Source organism: Styela clava, chromosome 15 (genome assembly GCF_964204865.1).
Source record: "Styela clava chromosome 15, kaStyClav1.hap1.2, whole genome shotgun sequence".
NCBI lineage: Eukaryota > Metazoa > Chordata > Ascidiacea > Stolidobranchia > Styelidae > Styela > Styela clava.
This window is the reverse complement of record NC_135264.1, coordinates 7,810,819-7,820,569: the sequence shown is the minus strand read 5'-3', so window position 1 is coordinate 7,820,569 and position 9,751 is coordinate 7,810,819. Positions and strand designations below refer to the sequence as shown.

General features: G+C 46.8%; 34 non-coding genes and 15 pseudogenes across 34 annotated transcripts; all 49 read left to right on the top strand.

Annotated features, from left to right (window-relative positions):
* Positions 1 to 19: 19 nt before the first annotated feature.
* On the top strand, positions 20 to 138 carry LOC144416077 (5S ribosomal RNA). The gene has a single exon (XR_013471971.1). It is a non-coding gene; the product is annotated as a 5S ribosomal RNA (ribosomal RNA).
* Positions 139 to 219: 81 nt separating this feature from the next.
* On the top strand, positions 220 to 338 carry LOC144415404 (5S ribosomal RNA). Its single transcript, XR_013471296.1, has one exon. It is a non-coding gene; the product is annotated as a 5S ribosomal RNA (ribosomal RNA).
* Positions 339 to 419: 81 nt separating this feature from the next.
* LOC144417884 (5S ribosomal RNA) lies at positions 420 to 538 on the top strand (annotated as a pseudogene).
* An 81-nt stretch (positions 539 to 619) lies between these two features.
* Positions 620 to 738, top strand: LOC144417723 (5S ribosomal RNA; annotated as a pseudogene).
* Positions 739 to 819: 81 nt separating this feature from the next.
* LOC144412374 (5S ribosomal RNA) lies at positions 820 to 928 on the top strand (annotated as a pseudogene).
* An 81-nt stretch (positions 929 to 1,009) lies between these two features.
* LOC144412077 (5S ribosomal RNA) lies at positions 1,010 to 1,128 on the top strand (annotated as a pseudogene).
* An 81-nt stretch (positions 1,129 to 1,209) lies between these two features.
* Positions 1,210 to 1,328, top strand: LOC144414805 (5S ribosomal RNA). The gene has a single exon (XR_013470695.1). It is a non-coding gene; the product is annotated as a 5S ribosomal RNA (ribosomal RNA).
* Positions 1,329 to 1,409: 81 nt separating this feature from the next.
* Positions 1,410 to 1,528, top strand: LOC144414698 (5S ribosomal RNA). The gene has a single exon (XR_013470587.1). It is a non-coding gene; the product is annotated as a 5S ribosomal RNA (ribosomal RNA).
* An 81-nt stretch (positions 1,529 to 1,609) lies between these two features.
* On the top strand, positions 1,610 to 1,728 carry LOC144417722 (5S ribosomal RNA; annotated as a pseudogene).
* An 81-nt stretch (positions 1,729 to 1,809) lies between these two features.
* On the top strand, positions 1,810 to 1,918 carry LOC144412373 (5S ribosomal RNA; annotated as a pseudogene).
* An 81-nt stretch (positions 1,919 to 1,999) lies between these two features.
* Positions 2,000 to 2,118, top strand: LOC144412075 (5S ribosomal RNA; annotated as a pseudogene).
* Positions 2,119 to 2,199: 81 nt separating this feature from the next.
* LOC144414803 (5S ribosomal RNA) lies at positions 2,200 to 2,318 on the top strand. The gene has a single exon (XR_013470693.1). It is a non-coding gene; the product is annotated as a 5S ribosomal RNA (ribosomal RNA).
* An 81-nt stretch (positions 2,319 to 2,399) lies between these two features.
* LOC144414697 (5S ribosomal RNA) lies at positions 2,400 to 2,518 on the top strand. Its single transcript, XR_013470586.1, has one exon. It is a non-coding gene; the product is annotated as a 5S ribosomal RNA (ribosomal RNA).
* Positions 2,519 to 2,599: 81 nt separating this feature from the next.
* On the top strand, positions 2,600 to 2,718 carry LOC144413721 (5S ribosomal RNA). The gene has a single exon (XR_013469612.1). It is a non-coding gene; the product is annotated as a 5S ribosomal RNA (ribosomal RNA).
* Positions 2,719 to 2,799: 81 nt separating this feature from the next.
* LOC144418291 (5S ribosomal RNA) lies at positions 2,800 to 2,918 on the top strand (annotated as a pseudogene).
* Positions 2,919 to 2,999: 81 nt separating this feature from the next.
* Positions 3,000 to 3,118, top strand: LOC144415109 (5S ribosomal RNA). The gene has a single exon (XR_013471001.1). It is a non-coding gene; the product is annotated as a 5S ribosomal RNA (ribosomal RNA).
* An 81-nt stretch (positions 3,119 to 3,199) lies between these two features.
* LOC144412890 (5S ribosomal RNA) lies at positions 3,200 to 3,308 on the top strand (annotated as a pseudogene).
* Positions 3,309 to 3,389: 81 nt separating this feature from the next.
* On the top strand, positions 3,390 to 3,508 carry LOC144412074 (5S ribosomal RNA; annotated as a pseudogene).
* An 81-nt stretch (positions 3,509 to 3,589) lies between these two features.
* Positions 3,590 to 3,708, top strand: LOC144417469 (5S ribosomal RNA; annotated as a pseudogene).
* Positions 3,709 to 3,789: 81 nt separating this feature from the next.
* Positions 3,790 to 3,908, top strand: LOC144414553 (5S ribosomal RNA). Its single transcript, XR_013470443.1, has one exon. It is a non-coding gene; the product is annotated as a 5S ribosomal RNA (ribosomal RNA).
* An 81-nt stretch (positions 3,909 to 3,989) lies between these two features.
* Positions 3,990 to 4,108, top strand: LOC144413720 (5S ribosomal RNA). The gene has a single exon (XR_013469611.1). It is a non-coding gene; the product is annotated as a 5S ribosomal RNA (ribosomal RNA).
* An 81-nt stretch (positions 4,109 to 4,189) lies between these two features.
* On the top strand, positions 4,190 to 4,307 carry LOC144418142 (5S ribosomal RNA; annotated as a pseudogene).
* An 81-nt stretch (positions 4,308 to 4,388) lies between these two features.
* Positions 4,389 to 4,507, top strand: LOC144416425 (5S ribosomal RNA). The gene has a single exon (XR_013472318.1). It is a non-coding gene; the product is annotated as a 5S ribosomal RNA (ribosomal RNA).
* An 81-nt stretch (positions 4,508 to 4,588) lies between these two features.
* Positions 4,589 to 4,707, top strand: LOC144417060 (5S ribosomal RNA). Its single transcript, XR_013472953.1, has one exon. It is a non-coding gene; the product is annotated as a 5S ribosomal RNA (ribosomal RNA).
* An 81-nt stretch (positions 4,708 to 4,788) lies between these two features.
* LOC144418140 (5S ribosomal RNA) lies at positions 4,789 to 4,906 on the top strand (annotated as a pseudogene).
* An 81-nt stretch (positions 4,907 to 4,987) lies between these two features.
* Positions 4,988 to 5,106, top strand: LOC144416424 (5S ribosomal RNA). The gene has a single exon (XR_013472317.1). It is a non-coding gene; the product is annotated as a 5S ribosomal RNA (ribosomal RNA).
* Positions 5,107 to 5,187: 81 nt separating this feature from the next.
* On the top strand, positions 5,188 to 5,306 carry LOC144415491 (5S ribosomal RNA). The gene has a single exon (XR_013471383.1). It is a non-coding gene; the product is annotated as a 5S ribosomal RNA (ribosomal RNA).
* An 81-nt stretch (positions 5,307 to 5,387) lies between these two features.
* On the top strand, positions 5,388 to 5,506 carry LOC144415970 (5S ribosomal RNA). The gene has a single exon (XR_013471864.1). It is a non-coding gene; the product is annotated as a 5S ribosomal RNA (ribosomal RNA).
* An 85-nt stretch (positions 5,507 to 5,591) lies between these two features.
* On the top strand, positions 5,592 to 5,710 carry LOC144415276 (5S ribosomal RNA). The gene has a single exon (XR_013471168.1). It is a non-coding gene; the product is annotated as a 5S ribosomal RNA (ribosomal RNA).
* Positions 5,711 to 5,791: 81 nt separating this feature from the next.
* Positions 5,792 to 5,910, top strand: LOC144417033 (5S ribosomal RNA). Its single transcript, XR_013472925.1, has one exon. It is a non-coding gene; the product is annotated as a 5S ribosomal RNA (ribosomal RNA).
* An 81-nt stretch (positions 5,911 to 5,991) lies between these two features.
* Positions 5,992 to 6,110, top strand: LOC144414977 (5S ribosomal RNA). The gene has a single exon (XR_013470869.1). It is a non-coding gene; the product is annotated as a 5S ribosomal RNA (ribosomal RNA).
* An 81-nt stretch (positions 6,111 to 6,191) lies between these two features.
* LOC144413719 (5S ribosomal RNA) lies at positions 6,192 to 6,310 on the top strand. The gene has a single exon (XR_013469610.1). It is a non-coding gene; the product is annotated as a 5S ribosomal RNA (ribosomal RNA).
* Positions 6,311 to 6,391: 81 nt separating this feature from the next.
* On the top strand, positions 6,392 to 6,510 carry LOC144415028 (5S ribosomal RNA). The gene has a single exon (XR_013470920.1). It is a non-coding gene; the product is annotated as a 5S ribosomal RNA (ribosomal RNA).
* Positions 6,511 to 6,591: 81 nt separating this feature from the next.
* On the top strand, positions 6,592 to 6,710 carry LOC144414767 (5S ribosomal RNA). The gene has a single exon (XR_013470657.1). It is a non-coding gene; the product is annotated as a 5S ribosomal RNA (ribosomal RNA).
* Positions 6,711 to 6,791: 81 nt separating this feature from the next.
* Positions 6,792 to 6,910, top strand: LOC144417435 (5S ribosomal RNA). Its single transcript, XR_013473328.1, has one exon. It is a non-coding gene; the product is annotated as a 5S ribosomal RNA (ribosomal RNA).
* Positions 6,911 to 6,991: 81 nt separating this feature from the next.
* On the top strand, positions 6,992 to 7,109 carry LOC144418139 (5S ribosomal RNA; annotated as a pseudogene).
* Positions 7,110 to 7,190: 81 nt separating this feature from the next.
* On the top strand, positions 7,191 to 7,309 carry LOC144416423 (5S ribosomal RNA). The gene has a single exon (XR_013472316.1). It is a non-coding gene; the product is annotated as a 5S ribosomal RNA (ribosomal RNA).
* Positions 7,310 to 7,390: 81 nt separating this feature from the next.
* LOC144415887 (5S ribosomal RNA) lies at positions 7,391 to 7,509 on the top strand. Its single transcript, XR_013471781.1, has one exon. It is a non-coding gene; the product is annotated as a 5S ribosomal RNA (ribosomal RNA).
* An 81-nt stretch (positions 7,510 to 7,590) lies between these two features.
* Positions 7,591 to 7,709, top strand: LOC144415969 (5S ribosomal RNA). The gene has a single exon (XR_013471863.1). It is a non-coding gene; the product is annotated as a 5S ribosomal RNA (ribosomal RNA).
* Positions 7,710 to 7,794: 85 nt separating this feature from the next.
* On the top strand, positions 7,795 to 7,913 carry LOC144415275 (5S ribosomal RNA). The gene has a single exon (XR_013471167.1). It is a non-coding gene; the product is annotated as a 5S ribosomal RNA (ribosomal RNA).
* Positions 7,914 to 7,994: 81 nt separating this feature from the next.
* Positions 7,995 to 8,113, top strand: LOC144416146 (5S ribosomal RNA). Its single transcript, XR_013472040.1, has one exon. It is a non-coding gene; the product is annotated as a 5S ribosomal RNA (ribosomal RNA).
* An 81-nt stretch (positions 8,114 to 8,194) lies between these two features.
* On the top strand, positions 8,195 to 8,313 carry LOC144414976 (5S ribosomal RNA). The gene has a single exon (XR_013470868.1). It is a non-coding gene; the product is annotated as a 5S ribosomal RNA (ribosomal RNA).
* Positions 8,314 to 8,394: 81 nt separating this feature from the next.
* LOC144413718 (5S ribosomal RNA) lies at positions 8,395 to 8,513 on the top strand. The gene has a single exon (XR_013469609.1). It is a non-coding gene; the product is annotated as a 5S ribosomal RNA (ribosomal RNA).
* An 81-nt stretch (positions 8,514 to 8,594) lies between these two features.
* LOC144415027 (5S ribosomal RNA) lies at positions 8,595 to 8,713 on the top strand. The gene has a single exon (XR_013470919.1). It is a non-coding gene; the product is annotated as a 5S ribosomal RNA (ribosomal RNA).
* An 81-nt stretch (positions 8,714 to 8,794) lies between these two features.
* Positions 8,795 to 8,913, top strand: LOC144414766 (5S ribosomal RNA). The gene has a single exon (XR_013470655.1). It is a non-coding gene; the product is annotated as a 5S ribosomal RNA (ribosomal RNA).
* An 81-nt stretch (positions 8,914 to 8,994) lies between these two features.
* Positions 8,995 to 9,113, top strand: LOC144417433 (5S ribosomal RNA). The gene has a single exon (XR_013473326.1). It is a non-coding gene; the product is annotated as a 5S ribosomal RNA (ribosomal RNA).
* An 81-nt stretch (positions 9,114 to 9,194) lies between these two features.
* On the top strand, positions 9,195 to 9,312 carry LOC144418138 (5S ribosomal RNA; annotated as a pseudogene).
* An 81-nt stretch (positions 9,313 to 9,393) lies between these two features.
* Positions 9,394 to 9,512, top strand: LOC144416422 (5S ribosomal RNA). Its single transcript, XR_013472315.1, has one exon. It is a non-coding gene; the product is annotated as a 5S ribosomal RNA (ribosomal RNA).
* An 81-nt stretch (positions 9,513 to 9,593) lies between these two features.
* On the top strand, positions 9,594 to 9,712 carry LOC144415886 (5S ribosomal RNA). Its single transcript, XR_013471780.1, has one exon. It is a non-coding gene; the product is annotated as a 5S ribosomal RNA (ribosomal RNA).
* Positions 9,713 to 9,751: the final 39 nt, after the last annotated feature.

Genomic DNA, 9,751 nt, shown 5'->3' with positions numbered 1-9,751 from the left:
AATAGACTACTACTTTATCGCCTACAACCATACCACGTTGAATGCACCCGATCTCGTTCGATCTCGGAAGTTAAGCAATGTCGGGCTCGGTTAGTGCTTGCATGGGTGACCGGCTGGGAATACCGAGTGTCGTAGGCTTTTCGTCGCCGTTTCATTCGATTTTGCTCTGTTTTCCAACAACTGCGAAATACAAATAGCCGAATAGACTACTACTTTATCGCCTACAACCATACCACGTTGAATGCACCCGATCTCGTTCGATCTCGGAAGTTAAGCAATGTCGGGCTCGGTTAGTACTTGCATGGGTGACCGGCTGGGAATACCGAGTGTCGTAGACTCTTGGTCGCCATTTCATTCGATTTTGCTCTGTTTTCCAACAACTGCGAAATACAAATAGCCGAATAGACTACTACTTTATCGCCTACAACCATACCACGTTGAATGCACCCGTTATCGTTCGATCTCGGAAGTTAAGCAATGTCGGGCTCGGTTAGTACTTGCATGGGTGACCGGCTGGGAATACCGAGTGTCGTAGGCTTTTCGTCGCCGTTTCATTCGATTTTGCTCTGTTTTCCAACAACTGCGAAATACAAATAGCCGAATAGACTACTACTTTATCGCCTACAACCATACCACGTTGAATGCACCCAATCTCGTTCGATCTCGGAAGTTATGCAATGTCGGGCTCGGTTAGTACTTGCATGGGTGACCGGCTGGGAATACCGAGTGTCGTAGGCTTTTCGTCGCCGTGTCATTCGATTTTGCTCTGTTTTCCAACAACTGCGAAATTCAAATAGCCGAATAGACTACTACTTTATCGCCTACAACCATACCACGTTGAATGCACTCGATCTCGGAAGTTAAGCAATGTCGGGCTCGGTTAGTACTTGCATGGGTGACCGGCTGGGAATACCGAGTGTCGTAGGCTTTTGGTCGCCGTTTCATTCGATTTTGCTCTGTTTTCCAACAACTGCGAAATACAAATAGCCGAATAGACTACTACTTTATCGCCTACAACCATACCACGTTGAATGCACCCGTTATCGTTCGATCTCGGAAGTTAAGCAATGTCAGGCTCGGTTAGTACTTGCATGGGTGACCGGCTGGGAATACCGAGTGTCGTAGGCTTTTCGTCGCCGTTTCATTCGATTTTGCTCTGTTTTCCAACAACTGCGAAATACAAATAGCCGAATAGACTACTACTTTATCGCCTACAACCATACCACGTTGAATGCACCCGATCTCGTTCGATCTCGGAAGTTAAGCAATGTCGGGCTCGGTTAGTACTTGCATGGGTGACCGGCTGGGAATACCGAGTGTCGTGGGCTTTTTGTCGCCGTTTCATTCGATTTTGCTCTGTTTTCCAACAACTGCGAAATACAAATAGCCGAATAGACTACTACTTTATCGCCTACAACCATACCACGTTGAATGCACCCGATCTCTTTCGATCTCGGAAGTTAAGCAATGTCGGGCTCGGTTAGTACTTGCATGGGTGACCGGCTGGGAATACCGAGTGTCGTAGGCTTTTTGTCGCCGTTTCATTCGATTTTGCTCTGTTTTCCAACAACTGCGAAATACAAATAGCCGAATAGACTACTACTTTATCGCCTACAACCATACCACGTTGAATGCACCCAATCTCGTTCGATCTCGGAAGTTATGCAATGTCGGGCTCGGTTAGTACTTGCATGGGTGACCGGCTGGGAATACCGAGTGTCGTAGGCTTTTCGTCGCCGTGTCATTCGATTTTGCTCTGTTTTCCAACAACTGCGAAATTCAAATAGCCGAATAGACTACTACTTTATCGCCTACAACCATACCACGTTGAATGCACTCGATCTCGGAAGTTAAGCAATGTCGGGCTCGGTTAGTACTTGCATGGGTGACCGGCTGGGAATACCGAGTGTCGTAGGCTTTTGGTCGCCGTTTCATTCGATTTTGCTCTGTTTTCCAACAACTGCGAAATACAAATAGCCGAATAGACTACTACTTTATCGCCTACAACCATACCACGTTGAATGCACCCGTTATCGTTCGATCTCGGAAGTTAAGCAATGTCAGGCTCGGTTAGTACTTGCATGGGTGACCGGCTGGGAATACCGAGTGTCGTAGGCTTTTCGTCGCCGTTTCATTCGATTTTGCTCTGTTTTCCAACAACTGCGAAATACAAATAGCCGAATAGACTACTACTTTATCGCCTACAACCATACCACGTTGAATGCACCCGATCTCGTTCGATCTCGGAAGTTAAGCAATGTCGGGCTCGGTTAGTACTTGCATGGGTGACCGGCTGGGAATACCGAGTGTCGTGGGCTTTTTGTCGCCGTTTCATTCGATTTTGCTCTGTTTTCCAACAACTGCGAAATACAAATAGCCGAATAGACTACTACTTTATCGCCTACAACCATACCACGTTGAATGCACCCGATCTCTTTCGATCTCGGAAGTTAAGCAATGTCGGGCTCGGTTAGTACTTGCATGGGTGACCGGCTGGGAATACCGAGTGTCGTAGGCTTTTCGTCGCCGTTTCATTCGATTTTGCTCTGTTTTCCAACAACTGCAAAATACAAATAGCCGAATAGACTACTACTTTATCGCCTACAACCATACCACGTTGAATGCACCCGATCTCGTTCGATCTCGGAAGTTAAGCAATGTCGGGCTCGGTTAGTACTTGCATGGGTGACCGGCTGGGAATACCGAGTGTCGTAGGCTTTTTGTCGCCGTTTCATTCGATTTTGCTCTGTTTTCCAACAACTGCGAAATACAAATAGCCGAATAGACTACTACTTTATCGCCTACAACCATACCACGTTGAATGCACCCGTTATCGTTCGATCTCGGAAGTTAAGCAATGTCGGGCTAGGTTAGTACTTGCATGGGTGACCGGCTGGGAATACCGAGTGACGTAGGCTTTTCGTCGCCGTTTCATTCGATTTTGCTCTGTTTTCCAACAACTGCGAAATACAAATAGCCGAGTAGACTACTACTTTATCACCTACAACCATACCACGTTGAATGCACCCGATCTCGTTCGATCTCGGAAGTTAAGCAATGTCGGGCTCGGTTAGTACTTGCATGGGTGACCGGCTGGGAATACCGAGTGTCGTAGGCTTTTCGTCGCCGTTTCATTCGATTTTGCTCTGTTTTCCAACAACTGCGAAATACAAATAGCCGAATAGACTACTACTTTATCGCCTACAACCATACCACGTTGAATGCACTCGATCTCGGAAGTTAAGCAATGTCGAGCTCGGTTAGTACTTGCATGGGTGACCTGCTGGGAATACCGAGTGTCGTAGGCTTTTTGTCGCCGTTTCATTCGATTTTGCTCTGTTTTCCAACAACTGCGAAATACAAATAGCCGAATAGACTACTACTTTATTGCCTACAACCATACCACGTTGAATGCACCCGTTATCGTTCGATCTCGGAAGTTAAGCAATGTCAGGCTCGGTTAGTACTTGCATGGGTGACCGGCTGGGAATACCGAGTGTCGTAGGCTTTTCGTCGCCGTTTCATTCGATTTTGCTCTGTTTTCCAACAACTGCGAAATACAAATAGCCTAATAGACTACTTCTTTATCGCCTACAACCATACCACGTTGAATGCACCCGTTCTCGTTCGATCTCGGAAGTTAAGCAATGTCGGGCTCGGTTAGTACTTGCATGGGTGACCGGCTGGGAATATCGAGTGTCGTAGTCTTTTCGTCGCCGTTTCATTCGATTTTGCTCTGTTTTCCAACAACTGCGAAATACAAATAGCCGAATAGACTAGTGCTTTATCGCCTACAATCATACCACGTTGAATGCACCCGATCTCGTTCGATCTCGGAAGTTAAGCAATGTCGGGCTCGGTTAGTACTTGCATGGGTGACCGGCTGGGAATACCGAGTGTCGTAGGCTTTTCGTCGCCGTTTCCTTCGATTTTGCTCTGTTTTCCAACAACTGCGAAATACAAATAGCCGAATAGACTACTACTTTATCGCCTACAACCATACCACGTTGAATGCACCCGATCTCGTTCGATCTCGGAAGTTAAGCAATGTCGGGCTCGGTTAGTACTTGCATGGGTGACCGGCTGGGAATACCGAGTGTCGTAGGCTTTTCGTCGCCGTTTCGTTCGATTTTGCTCTGTTTCCCAACAACTGCGAAATACAAATAGCCGAATAGACTACTACTTTATCGCCTACAACCATACCACGTTGAATGCACCCGATCTCGTCGATCTCGGAAGTTAAGCAATGTCGGGTTCGGTTAGTACTTGCATGGGTGACCGGCTGGGAATACCGAGTGTCGTAAGCTTTTCGTCGTCGTTTCATTCGATTTTGCTGAGTTTTCTAACAACTGCGAAATACAAATAGCCGAATAGACTACTACTTCATCGCCTACAACCATACCACGTTGAATGCTCCCGATCTTGTTCGATCTCGGAAGTTAAGCAATGTCGGGCTTGGTTAGTACTTGCATGGGTGACCGGCTGGGAATACCGAGTGTCGTAGGCTTTTCGTCGCCGTTTCATTCGATTTTGCTCTGTTTTCCAACAACTGCGAAATACAAATAGCCGAATAGACTACTACTTTATCGCCTACAACCATACCACGGTGAATGCACCCGATCTCGTTCGATTTCGGAAGTTAAGCAATGTCGGGCTCGGTTAGTACTTGCATGGGTGACCGGCTGGGAATACCGAGTGTCGTAGGCTTTTCGTCGCCGTTTCATTCGATTTTGCTCTGTTTTCCAACAACTGCGAAATACAAATAGCCGAATAGACTACTACTTTATTGCCTACAACCATACCACGTTGAATGCACCCGATCTCGTCGATCTCGGAAGTTAAGCAATGTCGGGTTCGGTTAGTACTTGCATGGGTGACCGGCTGGGAATACCGAGTGTCGTAAGCTTTTCGTCGTCGTTTCATTCGATTTTGCTGTGTTTTCTAACAACTGCGAAATACAAATAGCCGAATAGACTACTACTTCATCGCCTACAACCATACCACGTTGAATGCTCCCGATCTTGTTCGATCTCGGAAGTTAAGCAATGTCGGGCTTGGTTAGTACTTGCATGGGTGACCGGCTGGGAATACCGAGTGTCGTAGGCTTTTCGTCGCCGTTTCATTCGATTTTGCTCTGTTTTCTAACAACTGCGAAATACAAATAGCCGAAAAGACTACTACTTTATCGCCTACAACCATACCACGGTGAATGCACCCGATCTCGTTCGATCTCGGAAGTTAAGCAATGTCGGGCTCGGTTAGTACTTGCATGGGTGACCGACTGGGAATACCGAGTGTCGTAGGCTTTTCCTCGCCGTTTCATTCGATTTTGCTCTGTTTTCCAACAACTGCGAAATACAAATAGCCGAATAGACTACTACTTTATTGCCTACAACCATACCACGTTGAATGCACCCGATCTCGTTCGATCTCGGAAGTTAAGAAATGTCGGGCTCGGTTAGTACTTGCATGGGTGACCGGCTGGGAATACCGAGTGTCGTAGGCTTTTTTTTCGTCGCCGTTCCATTTGTTTTTTCTCTGTTTTCTAACAACTGCAAAATACAAATAGCAGAACAGACTACTACTTTATCGACTACAACCATACCACGTTGAATGCACCCGATCTCGTTCGATCTCGGAAGTTAAGCAATGTCGGGCTCGGTTAGTACTTGCATGGGTGACCGGCTGGGAATACCGAGTGTCGTAGGCTTTTCGTCGCCGCTTCATTCGATTTTGCTCTGTTTTCCAACAACTGCAAAATACAAATAGCCGAATAGACTACTACTTTATCGCCTACAACCATACCACGTTGAATGCACCCGATCTCGTTCGATCTCGGAAGTTAAGCAATGTCGGGCTCGGTTAGTACTTGCATGGGTGATCGGCAGGGAATATCGAGTGTCGTAGGCTTTTCGTCGCCGTTTCATTCGATTTTGCTCTGTTTTCCAACAACTGCGAAATACAAATAGCCGAATAGACTACTACTTTATCGCCTACAACCATACCACGTTGAATGCACCCGATCTCGTTCGATCTCGGAAGTTAAGCAATGTCGGGCTCGGTTAGTACTTGCATGGGTGACCGGCTGCGAATACCGAGTGTCGTAGGCTTCTCGTCGCCGTTTCATTCGATTTTGCTCTGTTTTCCAACAACTGCGAAATACAAATAGCCGAATAGACTACTACTTTATCGCCTACAACCATACCACGTTGAATGCACCCGATCTCGTTCGATCTCGGAAGTTAAGCAATGTCGGGCTCGGTTAGTACTTGCATGGGTGACCGGCTGGGAATACCGAGTGTCGTAGGCTTTTTGTCGCCGTTTCATTCGATTTTGCTCTGTTTTCCAACAACTGCGAAATACAAATAGCCGAATAGACTACTACTTCATCGCCTACAACCATACCACGTTGAATTCACCCGATCTCGTTCGATCTCGGAAGTTAAGCAATGTCGGGCTCGGTTAGTACTTGCATGGGTGACCGGCTGGGAATACCGAGTGTCGTAGGCTTCTCGTCGCCGTTTCATTCGATTTTGCTCTGTTTTCCAACAACTGCGAAATACAAATAGCCGAATAGACTACTACTTTATCGCCTACAACCATACCACTTTGATTGCACCCGATCTCGTTCGATCTCGGAAGTTAAGCAATGTCGGGCTCGGTTAGTACTTGCATGGGTGACCGGCTGGGAATACCGAGTGTCGTAGGCTTTTTGTCGCCGTTTCATTCGATTTTGCTCTGTTTTCCAACAACTGCGAAATACAAATAGCCGAATAGACTACTACTTTATCGCCTACAACCATACCACGGTGAATGCACCCGATCTCGTTCGATTTCGGAAGTTAAACAATGTCGGGCTCGGTTAGTACTTGCATGGGTGACCGGCTGGGAATACCGAGTGTCGTAGGCTTTTCGTCGCCGTTTCATTCGATTTTGCTCTGTTTTCCAACAACTGCGAAATACAAATAGCCGAATAGACTACTACTTTATTGCCTACAACCATACCACGTTGAATGCACCCGATCTCGTCGATCTCGGAAGTTAAGCAATGTCGGGTTCGGTTAGTACTTGCATGGGTGACCGGCTGGGAATACCGAGTGTCGTAAGCTTTTCGTCGTCGTTTCATTCGATTTTGCTGTGTTTTCTAACAACTGCGAAATACAAATAGCCGAATAGACTACTACTTCATCGCCTACAACCATACCACGTTGAATGCTCCCGATCTTGTTCGATCTCGGAAGTTAAGCAATGTCGGGCTTGGTTAGTACTTGCATGGGTGACCGGCTGGGAATACCGAGTGTCGTAGGCTTTTCGTCGCCGTTTCATTCGATTTTGCTCTGTTTTCTAACAACTGCGAAATACAAATAGCCGAATAGACTACTACTTTATCGCCTACAACCATACCACGGTGAATGCACCCGATCTCGTTCGATCTCGGAAGTTAAGCAATGTCGGGCTCGGTTAGTACTTGCATGGGAGACCGACTGGGAATACCGAGTGTCGTAGGCTTTTCCTCGCCGTTTCATTCGATTTTGCTCTGTTTTCCAACAACTGCGAAATACAAATAGCCGAATAGACTACTACTTTATTGCCTACAACCATACCACGTTGAATGCACCCGATCTCGTTCGATCTCGGAAGTTAAGAAATGTCGGGCTCGGTTAGTACTTGCATGGGTGACCGGCTGGGAATACCGAGTGTCGTAGGCTTTTTTTTCGTCGCCGTTCCATTTGTTTTTTCTCTGTTTTCTAACAACTGCAAAATACAAATAGCAGAACAGACTACTACTTTATCGACTACAACCATACCACGTTGAATGCACCCGATCTCGTTCGATCTCGGAAGTTAAGCAATGTCGGGCTCGGTTAGTACTTGCATGGGTGACCGGCTGGGAATACCGAGTGTCGTAGGCTTTTCGTCGCCGCTTCATTCGATTTTGCTCTGTTTTCCAACAACTGCAAAATACAAATAGCCGAATAGACTACTACTTTATCGCCTACAACCATACCACGTTGAATGCACCCGATCTCGTTCGATCTCGGAAGTTAAGCAATGTCGGGCTCGGTTAGTACTTGCATGGGTGATCGGCTGGGAATATCGAGTGTCGTAGGCTTTTCGTCGCCGTTTCATTCGATTTTGCTCTGTTTTCCAACAACTGCGAAATACAAATAGCCGAATAGACTACTACTTTATCGCCTACAACCATACCACGTTGAATGCACCCGATCTCGTTCGATCTCGGAAGTTAAGCAATGTCGGGCTCGGTTAGTACTTGCATGGGTGACCGGCTGCGAATACCGAGTGTCGTAGGCTTCTCGTCGCCGTTTCATTCGATTTTGCTCTGTTTTCCAACAACTGCGAAATACAAATAGCCGAATAGACTACTACTTTATCGCCTACAACCATACCACGTTGAATGCACCCGATCTCGTTCGATCTCGGAAGTTAAGCAATGTCGGGCTCGGTTAGTACTTGCATGGGTGACCGGCTGGGAATACCGAGTGTCGTAGGCTTTTTGTCGCCGTTTCATTCGATTTTGCTCTGTTTTCCAACAACTGCGAAATACAAATAGCCGAATAGACTACTACTTCATCGCCTACAACCATACCACGTTGAATTCACCCGATCTCGTTCGATCTCGGAAGTTAAGCAATGTCGGGCTCGGTTAGTACTTGCATGGGTGACCGGCTGGGAATACCGAGTGTCGTAGGCTTCTCGTCGCCGTTTCATTCGATTTTGCTCTGTTTTCCAACAACTGCGAAATACAAATAGCCGAATAGACTACTACTTTATCGCCTACAACCATACCACTTTGATTGCACCCGATCTCGTTCGATCTCGGAAGTTAAGCAATGTCGGGCTCGGTTAGTACTTGCATGGGTGACCGGCTGGGAATACCGAGTGTCGTAGGCTTTTTGTCGCCGTTTCATTCGATTTTGCTCTGTTTTCCAACAACTGCGAAATACAAATAGCCGAATAGACTACTACTTTATCGCCTACAACCATACCACGGTGAATGCACCCGATCTCGTTCGATTTCGGAAGTTAAACAATGTCGGGCTCGGTTAGTACTTGCATGGGTGACCGGCTGGGAATACCGAGTGTCGTAGGCTTTTCGTCGCCGTTTCATTCGATTTTGCTCTGTTTTCCAACAACTGCGAAATACAAATAGCCGAATAGACTACTACTTTATTGCCTACAACCATACCACGTTGAATGCACCCGATCTCGTCGATCTCGGAAGTTAAGCAATGTCGGGTTCGGTTAGTACTTGCATGGGTGACCGGCTGGGAATACCGAGTGTCGTAAGCTTTTCGTCGTCGTTTCATTCGATTTTGCTGTGTTTTCTAACAACTGCGAAATACAAATAGCCGAATAGACTACTACTTCATCGCCTACAACCATACCACGTTGAATGCTCCCGATCTTGTTCGATCTCGGAAGTTAAGCAATGTCGGGCTTGGTTAGTACTTGCATGGGTGACCGGCTGGGAATACCGAGTGTCGTAGGCTTTTCGTCGCCGTTTCATTCGATTTTGCTCTGTTTTCTAACAACTGCGAAATACAAATAGCCGAATAGACTACTACTTTATCGCCTACAACCATACCACGGTGAATGCACCCGATCTCGTTCGATCTCGGAAGTTAAGCAATGTCGGGCTCGGTTAGTACTTGCATGGGAGACCGACTGGGAATACCGAGTGTCGTAGGCTTTTCCTCGCCGTTTCATTCGATTTTGCTCTGTTTTCCAA